The 12,272-nt window shown below is 42.0% G+C and overlaps 1 long non-coding RNA gene across 6 annotated transcripts in view; it reads left to right on the top strand.

Annotated features, from left to right (window-relative positions):
• Positions 1-12,272, top strand: part of LOC118587171 — a 39,512-nt gene that overhangs the window by 1,254 nt on the left and 25,986 nt on the right. The gene's annotated exons all lie outside the window — the stretch shown is intronic.

Genomic DNA, 12,272 nt, shown 5'->3' with positions numbered 1-12,272 from the left:
TGCATAAGGGATGTTTTCCTTGGCTAGGGCAGGTCCCTCGGCTCAGGAGAAAGTGATATGAAGAAGCCTAGCTCTTTGTGGTCTTGACAAGCTATGTACAGTTAGGGCTGTAGCTCAGTGGGCTTTGTCTACATCCATCCTTAGGTTCAATTCCCATTACCCTCCCCTACCCACCTCACCCCCCATAAAAAAGGATCCTGAGAATATGCAGTCAGCTCACTTAGTTCAGCCACACCTGGGTGGTACTGATGCCTTGGGCTGCTCAGTCGCCTGATGTAAGCTAATTGGTTGAGTCTTCAAACCATATTATAATAAGATCATACGTAAGTGACACTTTTCTCGTTCCCAAAGATCTAACAAATAGCAGGTATGTGAACTGAGGTTTGAGCAGAAATGTTCTTGCCATCCCCTTTCCTTATTTTTTTTTTTTTTGAAGAGAAGTGGATAATGTAAATATCAACTTTTTTATTACCTATTTTCCTGCTTTTGTGGTGTGCTGTTCATGCCCATGTCCTCACTCATGGTTAGTGTGTCCTTGCGCTGCTGTTGAGGCTGGGTAATAGGACTCTGGCCTTCATGAAGCCTATGCTAGTGTACCACCCTTTAATTTGGGTTCCATTCGTCACTCTCCATCTTAGACCTTGTTTGCTGCTGTAGAAGAGCACTGGTCATTTGTAACAAATGCATCTCTCCTGGTGCTGGAGGCTGTGAGGAATGCCATGAGTATGTGTCTGTGGTGAGGGCCTTGCTGCTGCTTCACCTCCTGGCAGAGGGTGAGGAGGACAAGAAAGGGGCTTCACTCCTCTCTCATGAGAAACCCACAACCCCAAAACTGACTCCTGAGATGAAGGCATTAATTAATCCATAATGGTAGTGTCTCTGTGGCCCACTCATTTTCCATTAGCCTCACCTTCTGACACCACTACTGGGGTTGAGCCCCCGGGGTGAGAAATGTGGGGGGACACTTAAACTCTGATGCTCCTCTCTCACCGCAGCCTTTCTCCTCATCTGGGCCTCTCTCCATAATGTTCTCAACATTCTATAATGGCTACAGCTTTTTAGAAACACTTGCATTTTGTGAGCACATGTTTGTGTGGGGGTGCACATGCCATGATGGGCATGTAGAAGTCGGAGGACAGTTTGCTGGAATTGATTTTCAAGTTGCTAGGCACTATTACCCACTGAGCCATCTTGCTGGCACATGGTTACAGCTTTTTAATTGATATTACTAAATACTCTTCTGATGACAGTGAAAGCGTTTCAAAGATGTTAGTATCTTCTGTGGTTGAAAGGCAGGAGGAACCATCCATAACCCCTGAACATATAGTAAGCATTTAATGGTTCTCATTGTGTCTGATACAGTTCATAAAACGTTCTAAGAAGATGGGAACTGTCTTAGTTAGGGTTTCTATTGCTGTGAAGAGACACCATGACCACAGCAACTCTTATCAAGGAAAAACATTTAATTGGGTGGCTTACAGTTCAGAGGTTCTGTCCATTAGCATCATGGTGGGACATGGTGGTATGCAGGAAGACATGGTGTTGGCAAATGAGCTGAGAATTCTACATCTTTATCTGTAGGCAACAAGAAGTGAAGTGAGACACTAGGCATGGCTTGAACATATGAGACCTCAAAGCCCGCCTCCACAGTGACTCACTTCCTCCAACAAGGACACACCTACTAATAGTGCTACTCCTCTATGAGCTTATGGAGGCCAGTTACATTCAATCTACCACAGGAACCTATAAAAAATACTTTTATAGAAACTCTTGGTGACCAGCAGCTTGTAATGTGTCTTCAGAAACTGACCATCTCCACCTTGAAGGTTGTGTCCTTCACTATTTAGGCCAGCCTGACTGTCAGGGCTTCTACTGTCCACACAGTTACAGTCTAGTGGTGTTGAGTTCAGTAACAAAACTGCAAAGTGAGGCTCCAACTCCTGTGGCACTTTCAAGTAGTTGGGCTGGCAAGCATGCACACTTGTCTCTGTGGACCTCAAGCTTGCTCTTGTAAAGTGTGACGGTTATATAGTGAAAACTAACAAAAATCACACCATCATCTAATGCTAGGTTTTGTGTAGAAACTGATGGAGCTGTGCCCAGGCCTATGGGATTTGATGACCTTCCCTAACTCTGGGAATACCTGCTTTGGCTTTACTTTGCTGCTGATAAAGGAGCTGTTCTTGACTAAACTTGAGCCTAAGCAGCAGTGTTGAAACCCTGCAGCTCCATTCTGAACACCATGACATCTGTGAGTCCTTGGACCGTGTCTTAGTTAGGATTTCTATTGCTTATGAAGAGATACCATGACCATAGCAACTCTTATAAAGGAAAACAATTAATTGGAGCTGGCTTTCAATTTCAGAGGTTTAGTCCATTATCATGGTGGGAAGGAAGCATAGCGGCATATGGACAGACATGGTGCTGGAGGAGGAGCTGAGAGGTCTACATCTTGATCCACAGGCAAAAGGAAGTGAACTGTGCCATACTGCATAGCTTGAGAATATATAAGACCTCAAAGCCTACTCCCATAGTGAAACACTTCCTCCAACAAAGCCCCACCTACATCTAGGCTCCACCTCCCAGAGTTCTGCCTCCTTAAGGCTCCACCTCCCCCAAGGGCCCACTTCTCTAAAGCCGGACCTCCTTAAGGGTCCACCTTCCCAAGGTCTACCTCCCAAAGTTCCATCTTCCTAAGGGTCCACCTCCTAGTTGCACCATCCTTCAGAACAGCAGGCTAATGATCAGGCTTTATTTAGCTCATGGTCCTTTGATGGGAGCATTTAAAATGCAATCCATAGTACCCGAGTTTATCCCAGTTCTAATCCTGATGCTTATGGTTCAATTTTCCTGAGAAGGAAGCCACAAAATTGATTGTCTCATTTCAAGTTCAGATGACTGTTGCCAGGAGAATGAGGAAGAGACTAGGAGGGCTAACCTTTAACTTCATTTTGATGTCCTTAGCCCTAGAAATTTTGAAATCTTGTTGGTTGGCCAGAGACTCTGAGTCTTCCTTTCCTCTGCCTTACATCCCATCTGAAGCTATAGAAGAGCGTAGGTTTGTTTGGTTGGATTTTTTTAAAGATTTATTTATTATGTTTACAGTATTCTGTTTGCATGTATTCCTGCATGCCAGAAGAGGGCACCAGATCTCATTACAGATGGTTGTGAGCCACCATGTGGGTGCTGGGAATTGAACTCAGGACCTCTGGAAGAGCAGCCAGTGCTCTTAACCTCTGAGCCATCTCTCCAGCCCGAGCCTAGGTTTTTAATTTCAGTAAAATAAATGCTTTTACATTTTTCCCTACCTTATTTAGATCTATTACCTTTCATTTTTATTCTTTTTGTTTTGTCTTATTTTTTGTTTGTTTTGTTTTAAGACAGGGTTTCTCTGTGTAGCTTTGCGCCTTTTCCTGGAACTCACTTGGTAGTCCAGGCTGGCCTCGAACTCACAGAGATCCGCCTGGCCCTGCCTCCCCAGTGCTGGGATTAAAGGTGTGGGCCACCGCTGCCTGGCCTCATTTTTATTCTGACTTTTTAATTTCTGGTAAATCCATGCTGAAATAATGAACATCCTAATAAGAAAAAAAGCAGTGCCCTAAACACAATAGCATTAAAAATGTCAGTTGCTTATTTGTATTTATACTTTCAAGAGCAAAACTGGTCTATGTAGACATTATGTATGCCACAGAACAGTTTTTAGCAGGGACATGTTTATACAGTAGCAGAAAGAGAATGTTCATACCCACAATTCCCTGTGATGGTAATGCTGCCAGCTCATCTATCCCTAACCATCCCGAAAGCCCATCCTGTAGTTTACTGTGGGTTATTGAACACCCATTACATTGAGTCTGCACTTGTGGCGGAATGTCTTGACTCCAGTACATTTCCTGAAAAGTGGAAAATCACCTGTTGTCAGTGCAGTAAGTGCCTGGTCCTACATAACTCGGCCAGGTGGCTTATTTAGCTTCAGCTCCACAGGGATACACATGGAACGATTTTCACCAGTCATGGATTCCACACAGAAAACTGTCAGCTCCTATAACTGGAGGTGCTCTGTGCTGTAAGTGAACGAGCATTAGTGAAGATACAGCCCTAAGCTGGTATTAGTCTACCATGCACATTGCTTGTGTGACTAGAGTTGTTTTGTTTTGTTTGTGTTTCTTTTTGGTCCGTTTGGGAGAGCCAGTTGTTAAATAGTGTTAGCATGAACCATATTGAGCCATGGAACTTCCAAATCGCAAATTATGTATGTCACAGAAATTGTTAATCATTTCAAACCAGGGCTGCCTTAAAAAATTTCCTTTGTGACCTGATTTCTGAATACCATTGTCTGCTCTATATGGGTGTAAAATTACCAAGGCCATGGCATGTAAAGAACTTAAAGTTTCACAGGGAAAACTAAATAGTAGGAACTGAAGGTGCAGCCCAGTTGTGGAGCATTGGCCTGAGGCCCCTGGGTTCCACCCTCAGCACCACATAGAGAGGTGGAGGTGTGAGCAGGAGTAGTGAGTAGCACACAAGCAAACAGGAAACACACAAAGATGGAGGACCAAGTAGGACACCTTTCTCTGAAGATGTGGATACGCATCTTTCCAGATTCAAAAGACATTGAGACTTTGTTACACCACACATTTATGGAAATAATTTGTGAAAGTAAGCCTCAAATAAAGCTTTGTTTCCTTTTTAATTGAAGTATGAAATACAAATCATCATGGTCACCACCCAGGGACACACCCACTTAAGCACCATCCAGAATATTGAGCTGGTATGAAGGAGAAAAGAGACCTCTGATAGAAAGGATTAGTGTAGCAGTCCAGTCAGGCATGCAAGCAGGAGGATGATCCCCAGTGGAAGAAAAGATCTCTGACCTTCTGGCATTGAGCTGTGTGATGTGCCCAGAGCCAGATGATTTTATTATTATTATTTTTTTACTTTATTAGATCCTGCAAATCAGTTATGAAGACATTTTTAGCAGTGCTGATGAATATACATTTGATAGCTAAATTTAGGGCTTTTATTTTAAACATTTTCTTCTTTGAAACTTGAAGGTGTTGCTTAGCTACTTTCCCCTTTTCTTAGTGTAGTCTATGATCTAATGTAATTTCTTCTGCTGCAGGTGCTAGGAGCCGGCTGTTGTCAGGAACTTCAGATTCAGAAGTGTAAACAGGATATGTATTGCTGTTACTTTTGTCTTATTAACTCCTTAGTCTCCTAAGCCTATACATTTAAACCATTATTTCTTTACATATGTCTGTGCTTTTCCTGGAGGGACATATATTGAACAAAAGTGACAATTATGGTGATAATTAACGTGTGGTTATACTAGATTATCATTTATTATAAAAGTTCTTTTTTTAGCATAAACTAATTTTGCATACTAGCATGAAATTATTCTAAAACAACTTTCTAAAGTAATTAAGCTCTCAGTAGTGAACCCATCTGTGATGGTTAGTTTTAAACTTTCAACTTGACATAACATAGAATAACCTGGGAAGGGAGAAGCCTCAGAGAGGCATTGTCTAGTCAGGATGAGCTGTGGACATGCCTGTGGGAAGACCAAACCTGAAAGTGGGCGGTACCATTCCCTGGGTTTGGGTCCTGGACTGTATTAAGAGTGGAAAAGCTAGGTGAGCACTAAGCATGCCTGCATCCTTTTCTCTCTGCTCCTGACTGTGGATTGATGTTTTAAGTTCCAGCTCTTTAACTTGTCCACTATGATGGACTATAAACTTGAATTGTGAGCTAAAGTAAATCCTTTCCCTTATGAGTTGCTTTTTGTCAAGGTATTTTAAAGTTTTTATTTTTAATTATGTGTGCATGTATATCTGTGCAGGTGTGTGCATTTGTCTGCAGGTGTCTGCGGTTGCCAGAAGAAAACATTACTTCCCCCTCAAGCTTTAGATACAGGTTGTTGTGAGCTGCCCAACACAGGTGCTAAGAACTGAACCCTGGTCCTCTGCAAGAGCAGTATGTGCTCTTGACTGCTGAGCTGTATCTTTAGCTCCTGGGTTACTTCATCACAGCAACAGAAATGCAGCTGGGACACCACCCTAAAGCATAGGTTTTCCCCTTGACTCCCTCAGAGCACCTACCTCAGAACATCTAGATCTGGGTATGGAGGATGAGTAGAGGAACGTGGGAGTCCTTGGTGGCAGCTGCAGTTGGTGTATTTGTTAGTACGCTTACCAGCTGTCACTGGGATTAATTCTCTCGTGTGCAAAATAATTACTTCTACTTCTTCTATAATTCCTGTAAGTACTTGGAAAAAATGTGTAATCCACACACCTTGGGGACTGGATAAATTTTTTTTATTGATAGGGTTCCAGTTCTAGGAATTAATTTTTACCTCATTCCTGGTAGTTAATATTTTCATCAAATAAGAAGCAATCAGTGACTAGAAGTTTTTGTGACGTTTCAACACTCACACAGAGGTGGTAGCAGAGCTAAGGGGCTGATATGTCCCTTTGATTTAGTGTATTATGTGCCCGAGTGTGATGACAGTGAGTATCCCACATGAGGGTGGTGGTGGTTTGAAAGGGCTATCCCATCCCTGCCCCTACTCCACCCCCTAGCTAAAGCACAGTTCAGGAACCATGTCTCAGGTGGATCTATATCAGTTTTGGTTCAGCTGTAAAGAGGTAGCAAGGTGACCACAAACCTCACAAGACTCATTTTGTCAGCTCACTCACCATGGAGAGATAAGCACTGTGCTCCAGCTGAAAACCTAAATTTGAGCCAAGATTTGCTGTCATCCACCACTTTACCTGTATTGCCAATCATCCCATCAATTATGCTGTACCAGTAAATGGGCACTGAGATCACAGCTGTCAACTAAAATGTTAATCACTTATACTTAGGAAAAATAGATATAAGAATGCCCAGGTTTCTCTTTGCCTTCTTCAATTTGTCCTGGAAGGATTGTTTTTACCCAAGTCACTGGGAAACTGTGGGAGCCCGTTTTCGGGTTCCTTGTGGCTTTACCCAGCAGGTCCGCATAGAGGATGATTGGGGCCACGGGCCTGGGTGCAGGTGTCTGAAATGGTCTGCACTTGGCTGTGCTGGGGGAGGAGGTCTTTTGCGCCACCCCTTGGCATTTCTATAAATACCCTGGGGCAGAGACAGGGCCCGTAGGAAAAGGTTCCAGGCCCTCTCAAGGTTATCCTTTATTTTCTATCTGTTTATCCCTGCAATATAACTCCTTCTATCTAATATTTCCTGCTGTTCACACTCAGGGAAACTCTGGGGAGCTGTGGGGTTGGTGGGTAAATGCCCCACAGGAAACCATCTTAGCCCTTGTCACAGAAATATAGTCAACTGATGAGATTTAGTATCACAAGCCTCTGGGTATGTCTGTGAAGGTGTTTCCAGAGAGGATTAGCTGAAGAGAAATGATCCATCCTGAAGTGGGTGGTACTGTCCCATCAGTTGGGGGTTCAGATTGAATAAAGCCAGATGAGGGCCTGCATCCCTCCTCCCTACCCCTAACCCCCACCCCCCACCTCCTGGTCTGCTAAGATGTGAACAAGTTCTTGCTACCACAGCCACAAGCTGCTTCTGTCATTGTAACACAAATCTTAAATGGTCTTATTAATAAGACCTCAATGCCAGCTATAGGGGTAAATTCTGAAAGATCAGAGACAGAACAAGCCACAGCTAACCTCACCTCTCCAACTTCTCAGCCGATCCTGTTTCCTCAAACTGGAAGCCTGAGTCCTCATCTGAATGGATCTCAGCTGAACTGCTGCTAAAAGCCTAAAAGCTTAACCAGCTCTAGTTCCTGGTCCTCATGCCTTATATACCTTTCTGTTTCCTGACATCATTTCCTGGGATTAAAGGTGTGTGTCACCATGCCTGGCTGTTTCCAGTGTGGCTGTGAACTCACAGAGATCGGGATGGATCTCTGCCTCCCAAGTGATAGGATTAAAGGCGTGTGTGCCACCATTTTCTGGCCTCTGTGTCTATCTAATGGCCATTCTGTCCTCTGACCCCAGATAAGTTTATTAGGGTGCACAACATATGGAGAACACAGTATCACCACATGTCATTGTACCTTCCCCATTATGATGGATTGTGCCTCCTTAACTGTAGGCCAAACTAACCCTTCCTCTTAAGTTGACTTCTCAGGTATTTGGTTGTAGCAATGAGAGAAGTAACTAATACAAATATGTAAAAATTTCATTAAAATCTGGCTTTAAAACCTTAGTCTCTTAACTACAAATTAAATATTTAGGCAAATGATAAAATATTGGTGAAGAAGTCAAAGAACTGTTGTGATTAGATAGTCCATGTCCATGGATAAGAAGGTCGGAGCTTGTCGTCAGAACAGCCCTGTTACCTTGATATACATAGTGAATAGCATCACAATCACAGTCCCAGCTGGTTATTCCCTGATATCAGGAAACTAATTTTAAAGTTTATATGGCAAGGAAAGCCCCAGCGAGTCAATGAAATACTGAAGGAAAAGTGTGTGTGTGTGTGTGTGTGTGTGTGTGTGTGTGTGTGTGTGTGTGGAGGGGGGGGGGCGGCTGGCACTACCTGACCTCTGAAGGTGTAATGAAACTGCACTCTGGAGCAGTGTGGTGTTGGAAAGGAATAGACAAGCAGGTCAAGAGATAGAGACGAAAACTCACAGTGAGCAAAGGAATGGAGCAAAGATGGTGTTTTAATAAACAATGCAGGAATGACTGGACAGGTGTGTGTGTGTGTGTGTGTGTGTGTAACATAGATTCTACCCTTCACACTCACAAAAATGGATTATAGACTTACATGTGATATGAAAAACTATAAAAGTCTTGAAAGATAACAAAAATCTAGATGGCCTTGTATGTGACATTGACTTTTAGATACAATAAAAAAAATCATAATCCATGAAATAATCAGTAAACTGAACTTGATTAAACTCTAAAACTTGTGTTCTGATACCCATTGAATGATAAGTGTGGATGGTGATGGGTGTAGTCAGTAATTCTCAGTGTAAATTATTACACAGTGAAGATACATCAAGTCATAGCATTGTACCTGAAATATGAAGCTATTTGTCAATTAGCTATTTTAAAATTAAAAACAAACATCGCTACCCCAAGCCAACATTCCCGAGGTTCTCGCTGATCTCTGCACTACACTGGACTCCACTGTCACATGTTCCGGCAGCCTGGAGATGAGGGCAGGACATTTTTTATCAATGAAGACTGCATGGTCTCTGTTTGGAAAAGAAAGGTCAGGAAGCCTAAAGGTCACCCAAGTCACTCAGCAGTGAACTTGGAATTTGGAATCAGGTCTCTCACTCCCATCTCATTTAAGATCATAAGCATGGCAATAGATGAACGGTCTGACTTACATTGAGACTGGCTTTAGGGGTTATGAAAATATACATACGGGCATTTACATGGATTCTTTGGAATAGGAAACAAAAACAAAATTATGTTTTTATGTTAAAAATAAATTAAAAATAACTTCTGATTTTTAAAACGTGATATCAAGAGAACAAGAAGGCAGACCATATACTGAATATTTGCAAAAGACACATCTGAAAAAAGGACAATTATCCAAGACATAAAAATATCTCCTAAGAGCCAGCAAGATGGTAAAGGCTATCGCTGCCAAGCTGGAGGACCAAGAGTCAGTACCCAAACCAATTAGGTGGGAAAACCAACTCCTGCAAGTTGACCTCTGACCTCCATATGTGCTCCATAGCATGAACATGCTAAGAGAGTGTAGCTAGAGTTTTCCTGCCTGGCCCAGAGTCAGGACAAATCTCTCTCACCCGCCATGCCCATAGATGCTCAGAACCAACCAAGTAAACACACAGAAACTTACATTGTTTAGAAACTATATGGCCGTGGCAGGCTTCTTGTTATCTACTTCTTCTATCTTAAATGAACCCATTTCTGTTAGTCTATACTTTGCCATATGGCTTGTGGCTTACCAGTGTCTTTACATGTTGCTTTTCATGGCGGTGGCTGGAGGTGTATCTCTCCAACCTTCTACTTCCCAGAATTCTCTTCTCTCTTGTCCCGCCTATACTTCCTGCCTGGCCACTGGCCAATCAGAATTTTATTTACACAGAGTGATATCCACAGCACTTCCCCTTTTCTTTTTTTTTTTTTTTTTTTTAAGGAAGGTTTCAACTTTTACATAGTACAATTACATATAACAAAACAATTATCAAGCAAGAATTACAGTTACAATATTAAAGAAGATATCCTATCTATCTTATATTTGTGAGTGTAAGGTTTTATATCTAACTTATCTTTTATCATAACTGAGGAAATTATAACTATCTAGCCTTCAACTACATCAAAGACCTCAGAAGGATATAATATTACCTGAGAACCGGGAGAAGGATGCAAGCATTTTTTGGGATTCTTGCAAGAGTAGACAGAGACAGCTGGCAGCCTGGACAGTCACCTAATGTTCCTTTGTAAAGTTGGGGCATTTGTATTCAGCCCATAGGGCTAGAGTCTCTCTGTCACTTCTCTCAGTGTCCTGTAGAATGTCTGGCAGTTTCCTCTGTGAAGCAGGAACCTGAAGGACCATTTTGTCAAGCAAAGTTCAGTGGTCACCTTTTTATGGGTCCTGCATGTCCAGTCAATCAAGCAGCCCAGGCAAGAACAGTTTCTTGCCCAAATGGCTATTTTTGCCAAGGTGAAGATAAATTCCATATGAAGTGTCTTCAATGCCCATCCTCCTCTCTGAAGTAAATCTGGTGCTGCCAGGAGCAGACATGTGTCACTGTCCAGAAAGGCTGAATTTTAAAAATATTTTAAATGCCATATTCTGTAGGTCTTTGAAATATTTGAAGATTACCTATCTATCTGAAATATCTCTGTGAATACCTAGAAGACTTAACTAACATGGCTACGAGTATGATTATCATAGATGACTAATTATTAATCATTTTTAATTATCCATTACAATTTTAAATGAGCTGTACAAACATAATACCTTAAACAAGAGTAGAAATATACACACAGTATAACAAAATTAACTTTAAATTTGTATCAATAGACTAAAATCTATACCAATGTAAAACATTTTAAATGAGTTATTGCTCTTTTAGAAGTTAGTTCATTAATTTACCCTTTCATCCTATTATATCTATATCATATCCCCTTTTCTTCTTTAGAAAGAGATCGCATTTATAATCAACTTGCTTTAAAGAAAAATATTGGTTTTTTTTTTCTGTCCCACACCAGAGGGCTCTTCTGATTTGGGACACAAAAATCTCTTAACCTTTTCTTTTAGCATTATGTCTGGGTTTAGAGAAGGAGTGAGCCAATTCCATCTCCAAAGCCAGCTTGATAATTTTGGGAAATTGGGCGTAGTTTTTCTTACTACTTCCTGCTGGAGGGGGGCGCTGTATCTTATGGGGAAACAAAGAAAATTTTAGGATTTTGGAGTAGTCCATGAGGGTAAACCTCTGAGCCAGTTGCCTTGAAACCATTCTGGATGTTGGATCATCTGGGCCATGGTGTCATCAGAGACCTTTCAGGTGGTCTTGGCTGATCAAACCTGATGTATCTTAATCTGGAACAAATCCACAGCCTCTGGCTTTCTGTGGAAACAAAAGCAGAGACTCTTTTCCAAAGCAACATATCCTTATATCCAAAATTTGAAGTCAAGGTACCTTTAAAATTTACATATTTGTTTAACTCAACAGCTTTTACGATCAAATCTTTTTTTGTAGTTAAAAATGCCAGAGACAACACAAACCAGATTCTCTGTGTAATATCCATCTTTGTAAGACTTAAACACTGATGTGGCTGCTGGCTCTGCCCACCTCAGCTTCCCAACATGGCGGTGGTACAGTTCACTGCCAGCTCTGGGTCTGGAGCCATGTGTACCATCAACTATCAGAAGCAGTTCTATCAAAGCAGCGCATAGCCCAGACACCTTTTTTTTAAAAAACTAGCAAAGGCTAAATCCACCATGCAGCAGAGTAAAGTGCCTCTTGTAGATTCCTCATTCCCGCCACACTGCAGGTCAGACGCACACGCCAGGAACCCACCATAGTAGCTCAAACCAGCAGGCTGCCGCTAACTTGAGAAAGACAACTAGGAAGCTGTTTTTAGCTCTGTTTTAGAATCTTTTTTCTCAGGTTTTAGGTGGAAACTCTAGCCAACACGTAGGGCGCCATTTGTAGCTAGAGTTTTCCTGCCTGGCCCACAGTCAGGACAGAGAGAGAGAGAGAGAGAGAGAGAGAGAGAGAGAGAGAGAGAGAGAGAGAGAGAATGTAAAAAAACTGTTTAAAGAGGTGTATTCAATTTTTT

The sequence above is a fragment of the Onychomys torridus genome, chromosome 7 (assembly GCF_903995425.1).
Source record: "Onychomys torridus chromosome 7, mOncTor1.1, whole genome shotgun sequence".
In the NCBI taxonomy this organism is placed as follows: Eukaryota; Metazoa; Chordata; class Mammalia; order Rodentia; family Cricetidae; genus Onychomys; species Onychomys torridus.
The sequence above is the reverse complement of the archived record's forward strand: the minus strand, read 5'-3'. Positions and strand labels throughout refer to the sequence as shown.